Below are 17,232 nucleotides of genomic sequence, written 5' to 3'. Positions count from 1 at the left end.
TAAGTCGCTCTGAATAAGAAATATTTTTATGATTTTTTGGAAATTTATAAAAAATACAAAATTGAAATATCAATTTTACATACGTATTCAGACCCTTTACTCAGTACTTTGTTGAAGCACCTTTGGCAGTGATTACAGCCTCGAGTCTTCTTGGGTATGACGCTACAAGCTTGGCACACCTGTATTTGAAGAGTTTCTTCCATTCTTCTCTGCAGATCCTCTCAAGCTCTGTCAGCTTGGATGGGGAGCGTCGCTGCACAGCTGTTTTCAGGTCTCTCCAAAGATGTTTGATCGGGTTCAAGTCCGGGCTCTGGCTGGGCCACTCATGGACATTCAGAGACTTGTCCCGAAGGTGAACCTTCGCCCCAGTCTGAGGTCCTGAGTGCTCTGGAGCAGGTTATCATCAAGGATCTCTCTGTACTTTGCTTTGTTCATCTTTCCCTCGATCCTGACTAGTCTCCCAGTCCCTGCCACTGTAAAACATCCCCACAGTATGATGCTGTCACAACCATGCTTCACCGTAGGGATGGTGCCAGGTTTCCTCCAGACGTGACGCTTGGCTTTCAGGCCAAAGAGTTTAATATTGGCATCATCAGACCAGAGAATCTTGTTTCTCATGGTCTGAGTCCTTTAGGTGACTTTTGGCAAACTCCAAGCAGGCTGTTGTGCCTTTTACTGAGGAGTGGCTTCCGTCTGGCCACTCTACCAGAAAGGCCTGACTGGTGGAGTGCTGCAGAGATGGTTGTCCTTCTGGAAGGTTCTCCCATCTCCACAGAGGAACTCTGGAGTTCTGTCAGAGTGACCATTGGGTTCTTGGTCACCAATCTGACCAAGGCCCTTCTCCCCCGATTGCTCAGTTTGGCTTTGTGGCCAGCTCTAGGAAGAGTCTTGGTGGTTCCAAACTTCTTCCATTTAAGAATGATGGAGGCCAATGTGTTCTTGGGGACCTTCAATACTGCAGAAATGTTTTGGTACCCTTACCCAGATCTGTTTCACGACACAATCTTGTCTCTGAGGTCTGTGCGTTTAAAGACCCCCTCCCAAAAAAGGCTGTCTATTTCCCCCTAATTGTCCCCATTTTCCACAGGAGTTGTGTTCAGTAGTTGTGGTAAGTAGTTATGGTCTGTGGTTGTGTTGTTGTGGTCAGTAGTTGTGGTCAGTAAATGTGTAGTTGTGGTCAGTAAATGTGTGGTTGTGGTCAGTAGTTGTGTGGTTGTGGTCAGTACTTGGAGTCAGTGATTGTGGTCAGTAGTTGTAGTTGTGTGGTTGTGGTCAGTAGTTGTGCACAGTAGTTGTGCTCAGTAGTTATGGTCTGTAGTTATGTTGTTGTGGTCAGTAGTTGTGGTCAGTAGTTGTGTGGTTGTGGTAATTGTGTGGTTGTAGTTAGTAATTGTGGTCAGTAGTTGTGGTCAGTAGTTGTGTGGTTCAGTAGTTGTGTGGTCAATCATTGTGTGGTTGTGGTCATTAGTTGTGGTCAGTGATTGTGGTCAGTAGTTTCGGCCAGTCAATATGATCAGTATTGGAGTGGTTGTGGTCAGTAGTTGTGGTCAGTAACTGTAGTCAGTAGTTGTGATGTTGTGGTCAGTAGTTGTGTGGTTGTGGTCAGTAGTTGTGTGATTGTAGTGAGTGATTGTGTTCAGGAGTTTTTGTCAGTAGTTATGGTCAGTATCTATGTGGTTGTGGTCAGAAATTGCAGTCAGTAGTTGTGATCAGTAGTTGTAGTCAGTAATTGTGTGGTTGTGGTCAGTAGTTGTGGTCAGTAGTTGGATGGTCAGTAGTTGTGTGTTTGTGGTCAGTAGTTGTGGTCAGTACTTGTGTGGTCAGTAGTTGTGTGGTTGTGGTCAGTGGCTGTGCTCAGTAGTTGTAGATTACCCTAACCCTAACAGACCCACTACCAAAGTTTCTTTTTTTAAATAGTTATTTATTTATTCATAAATACTTTGCTTAGATCTTTAGTGTGTGTTCCTTTTATTTTCATGATTCTTTAAATATAAGGGAGGCTTCTATAGTACTTACTCCCTTCCCCTGAATGTGTTTGATTTGCCGATATTAGCACTTGTACTTTTCTTCTACCTTTAGTTTGTACTCGTTTTATTTGCATGATACTTTAAGATCTTTGAATGTGTTTTTCATTTCAAATAAAAGTTTTGTTAGCATTTATTACTCTTTCCTTAATGCATTTGATTTGTTCATATTAGCACTTATAACTTCATGAATTATAAGACCTATTTATTATTATTTATTATACATTTCTTTAAGGATCTAGAAAGTTAAGAGGTTTCAATTCTGTTGTGGTCTCTTCTCCAAACAAAAAGGCCTTATTTTGGGATTTATTACCACAGCGACTGAACATATAGAATATGAGCTTCATGCATTTTGACCCACCTGTGGCCATAGGTTTCCATCTAGTGGCCCTTTATAAACATTACAGAGCACTCTTTATTGATTCTGGTAGGAGTTTGGAGCTTTCTGTGGGACCCCCGCCCATACAATCTCAACAGCTTGTAGAAGTGTTCTCTTTTAACTAAAGGTTTATAAATTGAGTTGGTCAAGTCCCTATGTGCCCGTGCATCCTGTCCTCCTTGTGGATAACAGACCTCAGTCCCCTTACTAAAAAAAAACCTAGCCTCAACCACAACCACAACCCTAACCTGAACCCTAACCCCACACTCTCTACTACTATCTCTCCGCAGAGGAGGGTCTGGCCACCAATAAACATCTTATCTCATCTAAACCCAGGGAAGGGTAATGCTCATTCTGTTCAATGTGCTTCTCTTTGCTCTGTGAAGTCTAGACCTCGTAACTGTGGAACACTTCGTGACGAAATTTGATGTAAATAGGGCTTTATATGTGAGATTCTAATTTGTTCACTGCTGTAAACTGTACTTTGTGTTTATTGACTTGTGTGTTGTAGTTACCTGCCATTGATGTACTGTAACTTTGTCTAAGGCTGGGTTGTACTGTTGGCAACATCTTGGTGATGTGGGGCTGGCTTTTCCTATTTCGTGTTTATGTTCATTTCTATGTATAAAATGGGTCATATCTTCAAAAGTAACAAAGAGCCCACTCTGGAAATTTGACATGGAGTTAATGAGGCTTCCGAAGCAACTGTCCCCACTTTAAGTCTTCGACATACTTCTTATTAGTGGGGTTGCGAAGCAAGAGTCCCCATTGTAAATCTTCGACACACGTCTTCTTCTTATTCTTTAGCACTCAACTCCTCTTACGAAGTTTAACCTAGAAACACAGTTCAAACTTTAAAATGTGTATATTGGTCTGGATTGAGTTTTTGATATATTTTAAACATTTTAAACTGTTCAACTGTTTGTCCTTCTTTTTGTCCATCTCTGTTCACTTTCATGGCCTTTATTCAATATTCTAAATCTCCTCATTGTGACATCATCACTTCCAACATTCCATTCACTGTAAATGCAACAATGCAACTTGACACAAATCAGCTACTTTGACCACTTTGCCAACAACTTAAACAAAAGTTGCAGTATTTGACATCTTGGTCTACTTCTCAACTACTGACCACAACCACACAACTACTGACCACAACTACTGGCCACTACTACTGACCACAACTACTGAACCAAACAACTACTGGCCACTACTACTGACCACAACTACTGAACCAAACAACTACTGGCCACAACAACACGACTACTGACCACACAACTACTGGCGACAACTACTGACTACAACCACACAACTAGTGACCAAACCTACTGACCACTACTACTGACTACAACTACTGATCACATCTACCAACCACAACTTCTGACCAGAACCACACAACTACTAAACCACACAACTAGTGACCACAACTAGTGACCACAATCACACAACTACTGACCACAACCACACAACTACTAACTACAACCACACAATTACTGACCACACAACTGCTAACTAACAACCACACAACTACTGACTACAACTACTGACCACAACCACACAACTACTGACCACAACTACTGAACCACACAACTACTGACCACAACCACAACTACCGACCATAACAACACAACTACTGACCACAACAACACAACTACTGATAACACAATGGACCAAAACGTAACTACTGACCATAACAACTGACCACCACAACCACAACTACTGACCACAACCACACAACTACTGACCACACAATTACTGACCACAACTACTGACCACATCCACACAACTACTGACCGCAATCACACAACTACAGACCACTACTGACCACAACTACTGACAACAATTTCTAACCACAGCCACACAACCACTGACCACAACTACTGACTACAAACAACTAGTGACCACAAGCACACAACTACTAATCACACAACAACTGACCAAATCACAACTACTGACCATATCTACTGACCACAACTACTGACCACAAAAACACAACTACTAAACACAACCACTGACCACACAATTACAGACCACAACTACTGACCACAACCATACTACTACTGACCACAACTGCTGACCACAATCACTGATCACAAGTACTGACCACAACTACTTACCACACAACAACTGACCACAACCACACAACTACTGAATACCAAAACTACTGACCACCACCACAAAACTACAGACAACTACTGACCACAACTACTGACCACAACGACACAATGATGACCATAACCACACAACTACTGTCCATAAAACTGACCAAAACTGACCACAACTACTGACTACAACCACTGACAACAACCACACAACTACTGACCACAACCACACAACTCCTGAACTACTGACCACAACTACTGACCACTACTGACTACAACTCACCGAACTCAACTACTGAATACAACCACACAACCAACTTCTGACCACAACTACTGACAAACCACTGACCACTGCTGACCACAACTACTGACCACAAGCAAACAACTACTGACCACAACTACTGACTATAACCACTGACCACTACTGACCACAACTACTGACCATAACTACTGACCACAACTACTGACCACAACTACACAACTACTAAACCACAACCACACAATTGCTGACCACAATCACACAACTACAGAGCACACAACTACTGACAACAACCACACAACTACTGACAACAACCACACAACTACTGAGCACTACTGACTACAAATACTGACAAACCACGGACCACAACTAGAGACCAAAACTACACAACTACAGACCACACCACTACTGCCCACAACCAAACAACTACTGACAACATACAGACCACTACTGACCACAAGTACACAACTACTGGCCAAAACTACTGATGACTACTGACCACAACTACAGACCACAACTACTGAACACTACTCCTCACCACAACTACTGACCACAACCACACAACTACTGACCACTACTGTTTATTTTGATTGAGGATGTCTGTGTGCGTCTATCCTCTGTCTTTACTGCTTTACCTCCTCTTTCTCTACTGCTTTCTCTCTACTGTTGTCTGTCTCATCTCTACTGTTGTCTGTCTCCTCTCTACTGTTGTCTCATCTCTACTGCTGTCTCATCTCTACTGTTGTCTGTCTCCTCTCTACTGTTGTCTCATCTCTACTGCTGTCTCATCTCTACTGCTGTCTCCTCTCTACTGTTGTCTCCTCTCTACTGCTGTCTCATCTCTACTGCTGTCTCATCTCTACTGTTGTCTGTCTCCTCTCTACTGTTGTATCCTCTATACTCAAATCAAATCAAATCAAATGTTATTGGCCACATGCGCCGAATACAACAGGTGCAGACATTACAGTGAAATGCTTACTTACAGCCCTTAACCAACAGTGCAATTATTTTAAAGAAAAAGTAAAATCAAAACAACAACAAAAAAGTGTTGAGAAAAAAGAGCAGAAGTAAAATAAAATAACAGTAGGGAGGCTATATATACAGGGGGTACTGGTGCAGAGTCAATGTGCGGGGCACCCAGCTAGTTGAGGTAGTTGAAGTAATATGTACATGTGGGTAGAGTTAAAGTGACTATGCATAAATAATTGAGCAGCAGCAGCGTAAAAGATGGGGGTGGGGGGCAGTGCAAATAGTCCGGGTAGCCATGATTAGCTGTTCAGGAGTCTTGTGGCTTGGGGTAGAAGCTGTTGAGAAGTCTTTTGGACCTAGACTTGGCACTCGCACGCAGCCGTGCGGTAGCAGAGAGAACAGTCTATGACTAGGGTGGCTGGAGTCTTTGACAATTTTGAGGGCCTTCCTCTGACACCGCCTGGTATAGAGGTCCCCGGATGGAAGGAAGCTTGGCCCCAGTGATGTACTGGGCCGTACGCACTACCCTCTGTAGTGCCTTGCGGTCGGAGGCCAAGCAGTTGCCACACCAGGCGGTGATGCAACCAGTCAGGATGCTCTCGATGGTGCAGCTGTATAATTTTTTGAGGATCTGAGGAACCATGTCGAATCTTTTCAGTCTCCTGGGGGGGAATAGGCTTTGTCGTGCCCTCTTCACGACTGTCTTGGTGTGTTTGGACCATGATAGTTCGTTGGTGATGTGGACACCAAGGAACTTGAAGCTCTCAACCTGTTCCACTACAGCCCCGTCGATGAGAATGGTGGCATGCTCAGTCCTCTTTTTTTCCCTGTAGTCCACAATCATCTCTTTTATCTTGGTCACGTTGAGGGAGAGGTTGTTGTCCTGGCACCACACGGCCAGGTCTCTGACCTCCTCCCTATAGGCTCTCTCATCGTTGTCGGTGATCAGGCCTACCACTGTTGTGTCGTCGGCAAACTTAATGATGGTGTTGGAGTCGTGCCTGGCCATGCAGTCATGGGTGAACAGGGAGTACAGGAGGGGACTGAGCACGCACCCCTGAGGGGCCCCCGTGTTGAGGATCAGTGTGGCAGATGTGTTGTTACCTACCCTTACCACCTGGGGGCGGCCCGTCCAGGAAGTCCAGGATCCAGTTGCAGAGGGAGGTGTTTAGTCCCAGGATCCTTAGCTTAGCGATGAGCTTTGAGGGCACTATGGTGTTGAATGCTGAGCTGTAGTCAATGAATAGCATTCTCACGTAGGTGTTCCTCTTGTCCAGGTGGGAAAGGGCAGTGTGGAGTGCAAAGAGATTGCATCATCTGTGGATCTGTTGGGGCGGTATGCAAATTGGAGTGGGTCTAGGGTTTCTGGGATAATGGTGTTGATGTGAGCCATGACCAGCCTTTCAAAGCACTTCATGGCTACAGACGTCAGTGCTACGGGTCGGTAGTCATTTAGGCAGATTTTCTTAGTGTCCTTGGGCACGGGGACTATGGTGGTCTGCTTGAAACATGTTGGTATTACAGACTCAGTCAGGGACATGTTGAAAATGTCAGTGAAGACACTTGCCAGTTGGTCAGCTCATGCTCGGAGTACACGTCCTGGTAATCCGTCTGGCCCTGCGGCCTTGTGAATGTTGACCTGCTTAAAAGTCATACTCACATACTGTTGTCTTTCTCATCTCTACTGTTGTGTCATCTCTACTGCTGTCTCCTCGCTCCCACAGGGGGCCAGTATGAAAACGTATGCACTCACTAACTGTAAGATGCTCTGGATAAGAGCGTCTGCTAAATGGCTAAAATGTAAATGTAAATGTCTCCTCTACTGTTGTCTCATCTCTACTGTTGTATCCGCTCTACTGTTGTCTCATCTCTACTGTTGTCTCCTCTCTACTGTTGTCTCATCTCTACTGTTGTCTCATCACTACTGTTGTATCCTCTCTACTGTTGTCTCATCTCTACTGTTGTCTCATCTCTACTGTTGTCTCCTCTCTACTGTTGTATCCTTTCTACTGCTGTCTCATCTCTACTGTTGTCTCATCTCTACTGTTGTCTGTCTCATCTCTACTGTTGTCTCATCTCTACTGTTGTCTCATCTCTACTGTTGTCTGTCTCATCTCTACTGTTGTCTCATCTCTACTGTTGTCTCATCTCTACTGTTGTCTGTCTCCTCTCTACTGTTGTCTCATCTCTACTGTTGTCTGTCTCCTCTCTACTGTTGTCTCATCTCTACTGTTGTCTCATCTCTACTATTGTCTCATCTCTACTGTTGTCTCATCTCTACTGTTGTCTGTCTCATCTGTACTGTTGTCTCATCTCTACTGTTGTCTCATCTCTACTGTTGTCTGTCTCCTCTCTACTGCTGTCTCATATCTACTGTTGTATCCTCTCTACTGTTGTCTCATCTCTACTGTTGTCTCATCTCTACTGTTGTCTGTCTCATCTCTACTGTTGTCTCCTCTCTACTGTTGTCTCATCTCTACTGTTGTCTGTCTCCTCTCTACTGTTGTCTCATCTCTACTGTTGTCTGTCTCCTCTCTACTGTTGTCTCATCTCTACTGTTGTCTCCTCTCTACTGTTGTCTCATCTCTACTGTTGTTTCATCTCTACTGTTGTCTCCTCTCTACTGCTGTCTCATCTCTACTGTTGTCTCATCTCTACTGTTGTCTCCTCTCTACTGTTGTCTCCTCTCTACTGTTGTCTCATCTCTACTGTTGTCTGCTCTCTACTGTTGTATCCTCTCTACTGTTGTCTCATATCCACTGTTGTCTGTCTGCTCTCTACTGCTGTCTCATCTCTACTGTTGTCTCATCTCTACTGTTGTCTCATCTCTACTGTTGTCTCATCTCTACTGTTGTCTGTCTCATCTCTACTGTTGTCTCATCTCTACTGTTGTCTCATCTCTACTGTTGTCTGTCTCCTCTCTACTACTGTCTCATCTCTACTGTTGTCTCATCTCTACTGTTGTCTGTCTCCTCTCTACTGTTGTCTCATCTCTACTGTTGTCTCATCTCTACTGTTGTCTGTCTCCTCTCTACTGTTGTCTCATCTCTACTGTTGCCTCATCTCTACTGTTGTCTCATCTCTACTGTTGTCTCATCTCTACTGTTGTCTGTCTCCTCTCTACTGTTGTCTCATCTCTACTGTTGTCTGTCTCATCTCTACTGTTGTCTCATCTCTACTGTTGTCTCATCTCTACTGTTGTCTATCTCCTCTCTACTGTTGTCTCATCTCTACTGTTGTCTCATCTCTACTGCTGTCTCTCTCCTTTCTCTACTGCTGTCTCCTCTCTCTACCAGGCTACTGTGTCCTTTCTAGTTCTCTCTCCACTCTCCTAATATGTTTCTCTCTCTCTCGCTCGCTCTAGTTCTCTTTTTATTCTCTATAAAGTCTCCTCTCTTATACTGTTTATCTCTCTTTTTCTCTCCCTCTAGTTCTCTCTCCTCTCACTAGTTCTCTCTCCTCTCACTAGTTTTCTCTCCTCTCACTAGTTTTCTCTTCTTCCTAATACTATGTTTCTATTTCCAGTATGTTTTTCTCTGTCTAGTGTGTCTTTCTCCTCTCTCTCCTACTGTTTGTCTGTGTTTTGTATAGTAAGACTGAAAAAAAACAGCAGTTTGAAAAACTCTTATTTACCACTGCAATGTGTCAACATGAATGCTGGAACAGTCACCCCGCCCCATCCAGCCACCGCCAGGCTAGTTCTCTGTTGCTCTCTTTACTGTTTCCCTCTTGTAAGTAAGCATTTCACTGTAAGGTCTACACCTGATGAATTCGGCGAATGTGACAAATACAATTTGATTTGATTTGATTGACTATATTGCTCTCATACTCCCAAGTGGCGCAGTGGTCTAAGGCACTGCATCTCAGTGCTTGAGGCGTTACTACAGACCCCCTGGTTTGATTCTAGGCTGTATCACAACCGGCCGTGATTGGGAGTCCCATAGGGCGGTGCACAATTGGCCCAGGTTTGGCCGGTGTAGGCCGTCATTGTAAATAAGAATTTGTTCTTAACTGACTTGCCTAGTTAAATAAAGGTAATACAAATACTAGTTTTCTCTCTCTAAAACTCTTCTGTGTCGCTCTACTCTGCTTCTCTCTCTACTAATTGGGGAGTTAGTTACAAGTATCTTTGGCCAGGCCATGTTGCAGAGAGCAGGGGAAGGGTGGGAAGTGGTCAGGGCAGGGGAGCAACTAAAAGCAGCAGGGGAGGGGTTAGAGACCAAGAGCCCTCATTCATAAACAGCTTAGATGTTACACTACATCTTAGTCTAAGATCATTCTTGAAAAATATATTAATATATTATATTTCATGCTCTACAGCTATAACTAAAGTTTAAATGTCACAAATAAGCTGTTATTCATTTATTGATCACTTTTTTTCTTATCAAAATGAAACCAAATGACACATTTTCACATAAGGTATTTTTGACGTAGGTTACACCACATTTACTATTAAGTCTGTGCGTAAGGATCTTTTGTGAATCAAGCCCCAGAGCATGTTTGTGGTGTGACGGGTTTCGGTGAGTGGGTGGGGTTTTGTGCAAGGGCTTTTGTTACGTCGTTATGTTCTACCCTATCAACGTCCTAGACAGGACATTGTATTCGCATATCACCCAGCATGCATTAAAACTCTCTGTGACAGAGGCTAGAACATTAGAAAACGCAAGGTAGTCAATAAATAATACAATTGTCTCCCTACCAGTTTTATCTGTATATACAATATTCTGTGTGAGTCTTGTAAGGGTGGTTTTTGAGCCTCTGAAGGCCTGTTTGAGCCCCATTTGACCCCAACCATGATCAGAACCATCAGAGGGGTTTTGCCCTATATATCAGGTCTCCTCCTGTACTAATGTTGTGCTTGCTTCGGCAGCACATATACTAAAATTGGAACAATACAGAGAAGATTAGCATGGCCCCTGCGCAAGGATGACACGCAAATTCGTGAAGCGTTCCTTATTTTGCCCCTGTATAAATATATATTTATTTCCCCCTAGTATTACCCATAAAAAATATATTTTTTATATCAAATCAAATTGTATTTTATTTGCCACATGCGCAGAATAAAACAAGTGTAGACCTTACAGTGAAATGCTTACTTACAAGCCATTAACCAACAATATAGTTTTAAGAAAAATAAGTGTTAAGTAAAAATTTGATAAGTAAAAAATAAAACAGACTACAACCACACAACTACTGACGACAACTGTTTATTTTGACTGAGGATGTCTGTGTGTGTCTTTTCTCTATTTGTTTACTGATTTCTCTCTCCATTCTCTACTGCTGTCTCCTCTCTCTACTAGGCTACTGTGTCCTTTCCAGTTGTCTTTCTCTCTCTACTACTGTTTCTCTCTCTCTATTTCTCTCTCCTCTCTCTGGTTGGCTCTCCTCTCTACTACTATGTCTTTCTAGTTCTCACTCTTCTCTCTTGTTCTCTCTCTCTGTAACCTCACGAGTGGCGCAGTGGTCTAAGGCTAGCTGTGCTACTAGAGATCCTGATTCGAATCCAGGCTCTGTCGTAGCCGGCCGCGACCGGGAGACCCATGGGGCGGCGCACAATTGCCCCAGGGTAGGGGAGTGGAGGGAATGGCCGGCAGGGATGTAGCTCAGTTGGTAGAGCAAGGATGTCTGATGTCTTTACTGCTTTCTCTACTAGGCTACTGTTGGCTCTCCTCTCTACTACTATGTCTCTCTCTTCTCTAGATTACTATTTTTCTTTTCTATATATATATATATATATATATATATATATATATATATATATATATATAATCTCTCTCCTCTCTTATAATATGTTTCTCTCTCTCTTTCTCTCTCTCTAGTTCTCTCTCCTATTTCTATGTTCTCTCCCTTTCTCTCTCTAGTTCTCTCCTCTCTCTCACTTTAATTCTCTCTCCTCTCTGGTTGGCTCTCCTCTCCACTACTATGTCTCTCCCTCTCTATCTCTCTCTACTCTCTCTAGTTCTCCCTCTTCTCTCTAGTTCTCTCTCTATATATTATTGTGTTTCTCTCTCTATATATATATAATCTCTCTCCTCTCTTATAATATGTTTCTCTCTCTTTCTCTCTCTCTTTCTCTCTCTCTAGTTCTCTCTCCTATCTCTATGTTCTCTCCTTTTCTCTCTCTAGTTCTCTAACTTCTCTCTAGTTCTCTCCTCTCTCTAGCTCTCTCCTCTCTCTCCTCGCTCTAGTTTTCTCTCCTCTCTCTAGTTCTCTCTCCTCTCTCTTGTTCTCTCCTCTCTCTAGTTCTCTCTCGCTCTAATTCTCTATCCTCTCTGTAGTTCTCTCTGTAGTTCTCTCCTCTCTCTAGCTCTCTCACTAGTTCTCTCTCTAGTTCTCTCCTCTCTCTAGTTCTCTCACTAGTTATCTCGCTAGTTCTCTCCTCTCTCTAGCTCTCTCACTAGTTATCTATCTAGTTCTCTCCTCTCTCTAGCTCTCTCACTAGTTTTATCTCTAGTTCTCTCCTCTCTCTACTTCTCTCTAGTTCTCTCTCCTCTCCCTAGTTCTCTCACTAGTTCTCTCTCTAGTTCTCTCCACTCCCTAGTTCTCTCTCTAGTTCTCTCCTCTCCCTAGTTCTCTCTCTAGTTCTCTCCTCTCTCTAGTTCTCTCCTCTCTCTAGTTCTCTCTCCTCTCTCTAGTTCACTCTATTTTTCTCCTCTCTCTAGTTCTCTCCTCTCTAGTTCTCTCTAGTTTTCTCCCCCCTCTCTAATTCTCTTTAGTTCTCTCCTCTCTCTAGTTCTCTCACCTCTCTCTAGTTCTCCCCTCTCTCTAGTTCTCTCCTCTCTAGTTCTCTATCCTCTCTCTAGTTCTCTCTTTAGTTCTCTCCTCTCTCTAGTTCTCTCTAGTTTTCTCCCCCCTTTCTAATTCTCGTTAGTTCTCTCCTCTCTCTAGTTCTCTCACCTCTCTCTAGTTCTCTCCTCTCTCTAGTTATCTCTCTAGTTCTCTCCTCTCTCTACTTTTCTCTAGTTCTCACTCATCTCTCTATTTCTCTCTCTCTCTCTAATTGTCTCTCCTCTCTAGTTCTCTCTCTTGTTCTCTCTCTAGTTCTCTCCTCTCTCTAGTTATCTCTCTAGTTCTCTCCTCTCTCTAGTTCTCTCTCCTCTCTCTAGTTCTCTCCTCTCTCTAATTATCTCTCCTCTCTGTAGATCTCTCTCTAGTTCTCTCCTCTCTCCTGTTCTCTCACTAGTTCTCTCTAGTTCTCTCCTCTCTCTAGTTCTCTCTCTAGTTCTCTCCTCTCTAGTTCTCTCTTTAGTTCTATCCTCTCTAGTTCTCTCTCTAGTTCTCTCCTCTCTAGTTCTCTCTCTAGTTCTCTCCTCTCTCTAGTTCTCTATCTAGTTCTCTCCTCTCCCTAGCTCTCTCACTAGTTTTATCTCTAGTTCTCTCCTCTCTCTACTTATCTCTAGTTCTCTCCTCTCTAGTTATCTCTCTAGTTCTCTCCTCTCCCTAGTCCTCTCTCTAGTTCTCTCTCTATTTCTCTCCTCTCCCTAGTCCTCTCCCTAGTTCTCTCACTAGTTTCTATTTAGTTCTCTCCTCTCCCTAGTTCTCTCACTAGTTCTCTCTCTAGTTCTCTCCTCTCTCTACTTCTCTCTAGTTCTCTCCTCTCTCTAGTTCTCTCTCTAGTTCTATCCTCTCCCTAGTTCTCTCTCTAGTTCTCTCCTCTCTCTAGTTCTCTCCAGTTCTCTCCTCTCTCTAGTTCTCTCCTCTCTCTAGTTCTCTCTCCTCTCTCTAGTTCGCTCTAGTTCTCTCCTCTCTCTAGTTCTCTCCTCTCTAGTTCTCTCTAGTTTTCTCCCCCCTCTCTAATTCTCTTTAGTTCTCTCCTCTCTCTAGTTCTCTCACCTCTCTCTAGTTCTCTCCTCTCTCTAGTTCTCTCTCTAGTTCTCTCCTCTCTCTACTTTTCTCTAGTTCTCACTCATCTCTCTAGTTCTCTCTCTCTCTAATTATCTCTCCTCTCTGAAGTTCTTTCTCTAGTTCTCTCCTCTCTCCTGTTCTCTCACTAGTTCTCTCTAGTTCTCTCTCCTCTCTAGTTCTCTCTCTTGTTCTCTCTCTAGTTCTCTCCTCTCTCTAGTTATCTCTCTAGTTCTCTCCTCTCTCTAGTTCTCTCTCCTCTATCTAGTTCTCTCCTCTCTCTAATTATCTCTCCTCTCTGAAGTTCTTTCTCTAGTTCTCTCCTCTCTCCTGTTCTCTCACTAGTTCTCTCTAGTTCTCTCCTCTCTCTAGTTCTCTCTCTAGTTCTCTCTCTAGTTCTCTCCTCTCTAGTTCTCTCTCTAGTTCTCTCTCTAGTTCTATCCTCTCTAGTTCTCTCTCTAGTTCTCTCCTCTCTAGTTCTCTCTCTAGTTCTCTCCTCTCTCTAGTTCTCTATCTAGTTCTCTCCTCTCCCTAGCTCTCTCACTAGTTTTATCTCTAGTTCTCTCCTCTCTCTACTTATCTCTAGTTCTCTCCTCTCTAGTTATCTCTCTAGTTCTCTCCTCTCCTAGTCCTCTCTCTAGTTCTCTCTCTATTTCTCTCCTCTCCTAGTCCTCTCCCTAGTTCTCTCACTAGTTTTCTATTTAGTTCTCTCCTCTCCCTAGTTCTCTCACTAGTTCTCTTTCTAGTTCTCTCCTCTCTCTACTTCTCTCTAGTTCTCTCCTCTCTCTAGTTCTCTCTCTAGTTCTATCCTCTCCCTAGTTCTCTCTCTAGTTCTCTCCTCTCTCTAGTTCTCTCCAGTTCTCTCCTCTCTCTAGTTCTCTCCTCTCTCTAGTTCTCTCTCCTCTCTCTAGTTCGCTCTAGTTCTCTCCTCTCTCTAGTTCTCTCCTCTCTAGTTCTCTCTAGTTTTCTCCCCCCTCTCTAATTCTTTTTAGTTCTCTCCTCTCTCTAGTTCTCTCACCTCTCTCTAGTTCTATCCTCTCTCTAGTTCTCTCTCTAGTTCTCTCCTCTCTCTACTTTTCTCTAGTTCTCACTCATCTCTCTAGTTCTCTCTCTCTCTAATTATCTCTCCTCTCTGAAGTTCTTTCTCTAGTTCTCTCCTCTCTCCTGTTCTCTCACTAGTTCTCTCTAGTTCTCTCTCCTCTCTCTAGTTCTCTCTCTTGTTCTCTCTCTAGTTCTCTCCTCTCTCTCTAGTTATCTCTCTAGTTCTCTCCTCTCTCTAGTTCTCTCTCCTCTATCTAGTTCTCTCCTCTCTCTAATTATCTCTCCTCTCACAGTTCTTTCTCTAGTTCTCTCCTCTCCCTAGTTCTCTCACTAGTTCTCTCTAGTTCTCTCCTCTCTCTAGTTCTCTCTCTAGTTCTCTCTCTAGTTCTCTCCTCTCTAGTTCTCTCTCTAGTTCTCTCCTCTCTAGTTCTCTCTCTAGTTCTCTCCTCTCTAGTTCTCTCTCTAGTTCTCTCCTCTCTCTAGTTCTCTATCTAGTTCTCTCCTCTCCCTAGCTCTCTCACTAGTTTTATCTCTAGTTCTCTCCTCTCTCTACTTCTCTCTAGTTCTCTCCTCTCTAGTTCTTTCTCTAGTTCTCTCCTCTCCCTAGTCCTCTCTCTAGTTCTCTCTCTATTTCTCTCCTCTCCCTAGTGTTCTCCCTAGTTCTCTCACTAGTTCTCTATTTAGTTCTCTCCTCTCCCTAGTTCTCTCACTAGTTCTCTCTATAGTTCTCTCCTCTCTCTACTTCTCTCTAGTTCTCCCCTCTCTCTAGTTATCTCTCTAGTTCTCTCCTCTCCCTAGTTCTCTCTCTAGTTCTCTCCTCTCTCTAGTTCTCTCCAGTTTTCTCCTATCTCTAGTTCTCTCCTCTCTCTAGTTCTCTCTCCTCTCTCTAGTTCGCTCTAGTTCTCTCCTCTCTCTAGTTCTCTCCTCTCTAGTTCTCTCTAGTTTTCTCCCCCCTCTCTAATTATTTTTAGTTCTCTCCTCTCTCTAGTTCTCTCACCTCTCTCTAGTTCTCTCCTCTCTCTAGTTCTCTCCTCTGTCTAGTTCTCTCTCCTCTCTCTAGTTCGCTCTAGTTCTCTCCTCTCTCTAGTTCTCTCCACTCTCTAGTTCTCTCCTCTCTAGTTCTCTATAGTTTTCTCTCCCCTCTCTAATTCTCTTTAGTTTCTCTCCTCTCTCTAGTTCTCTCACCTCCCTCTAGTTCTCTCCTCTCTCTAGTTCTCTCTCTAGTTCTCTCCTCTCTCTAGTTCTCTCACCTCTCTCTAGTTCTCTCTTCTCTCTAGTTCTCTATCTAGTTCTCTCCTCTCCCTAGCTCTCTCACTAGTTTTATCTCTAGTTCTCTCCTCTCTCTACTTATCTCTAGTTCTCTCCTCTCTAGTTATCTCTCTAGTTCTCTCTCTATTTCTCTCCTCTCCCTAGTCCTCTCCCTAGTTCTCTCACTAGTTCTCTATTTAGTTCTCTCCTCTCCCTAGTTCTCTCACTATTCTCTTTCTAGTTCTCTCCTCTCTCTCACTTCTCTCTAGTTCTCTCCTCTCTCTAGTTCTCTCTCTAGTTCTATCCTCTCCCTAGTTCTCTCTCTAGTTCTCTCCTCTCTAGTTCTCTCCAGTTCTCTCTTCTCTCTAGTTCTCTCCTCTCTCTAGTTCTCTCTCCTCTCTCTAGTTCGCTCTAGTTCTCTCCTCTCTCTAGTTCTCTCCTCTCTAGTTCTCTCTAGTTTTCTCCTCTCTCTAGTTCTCTCCAGTTCTCTCTTCTCTCTAGTTCTCTCCTCTCTCTAGTTCTCTCTCCTCTCTCTAGTTCGCTCTAGTTCTCTCCTCTCTTTAGTTCTCTCCTCTCTCTAGTTCTCTCACCTCTCTCTAGTTCTATCCTCTCTCTAGTTCTCTCTCTAGTTCTCTCCTCTCTCTACTTTTCTCTAGTTCTCACTCATCTCTCTAGTTCTCTCTCTCTCTAATTATCTCTCCTCTCTGAAGTTCTTTCTCTAGTTCTCTCCTCTCTCCTGTTCTCTCACTAGTTCTCTCTAGTTCTCTCTCCTCTCTCTAGTTCTCTCTCTTGTTCTCTCTCTAGTTCTCTCCTCTCTCTAGTTATCTCTCTAGTTCTCTCCTCTCTCTAGTTCTCTCTCCTCTATCTAGTTCTCTCCTCTCTCTAATTATCTCTCCTCTCTGAAGTTCTTTCTCTAGTTCTCTCCTCTCTCCTGTTCTCTCACTAGTTCTCTCTAGTTCTCTCCTCTCTCTAGTTCTCTCTCTAGTTCTCTCTCTAGTTCTCTCCTCTCTAGTTCTCTCTCTAGTTCTCTCCTCTCTAGTTCTCTCTCTATTTCTCTCCTCTCCCTAGTGTTCTCCCTAGTTCTCTCACTAGTTCTCTATTTAGTTCTCTCCTCTCCCTAGTTCTCTCACTAGTTCTCTCTAGTTCTCTCCTCTCTCTAGTTCTCTCTCTAGTTCTCTCTCTAGTTCTCTCCTCTCTAGTTCTCTCTCCAGTTCTCTCTCTCTAGTTCTCTCTAGTTCTCTCCTCTCTAGTTCTCTCTCTAGTTCTCTCCTCTCTCTAGTTCTCTATCTAGTTCTCTCCTCTCCCTAGCTCTCTCACTAGTTTTATCTCTAGTTCTCTCCTCTCTCTACTTCTCTCTAGTTCTCTCCT

General features: G+C 43.4%; 1 non-coding gene across 1 annotated transcript; it reads left to right on the top strand.

Moving 5' to 3' along the window:
- The first annotated feature begins 10,587 nt into the window (after nt 1–10,587).
- LOC123492414 lies at nt 10,588–10,694 on the top strand. The gene has a single exon (XR_006661774.1). It is a non-coding gene; the product is annotated as a U6 spliceosomal RNA (small nuclear RNA).
- The last annotated feature ends 6,538 nt before the right edge of the window (nt 10,695–17,232 follow it).

This window comes from Coregonus clupeaformis, chromosome 14 (assembly GCF_020615455.1).
Source record: "Coregonus clupeaformis isolate EN_2021a chromosome 14, ASM2061545v1, whole genome shotgun sequence".
NCBI lineage: Eukaryota > Metazoa > Chordata > Actinopteri > Salmoniformes > Salmonidae > Coregonus > Coregonus clupeaformis.
This window is presented reverse-complemented; position numbering and strand designations above follow the sequence as displayed.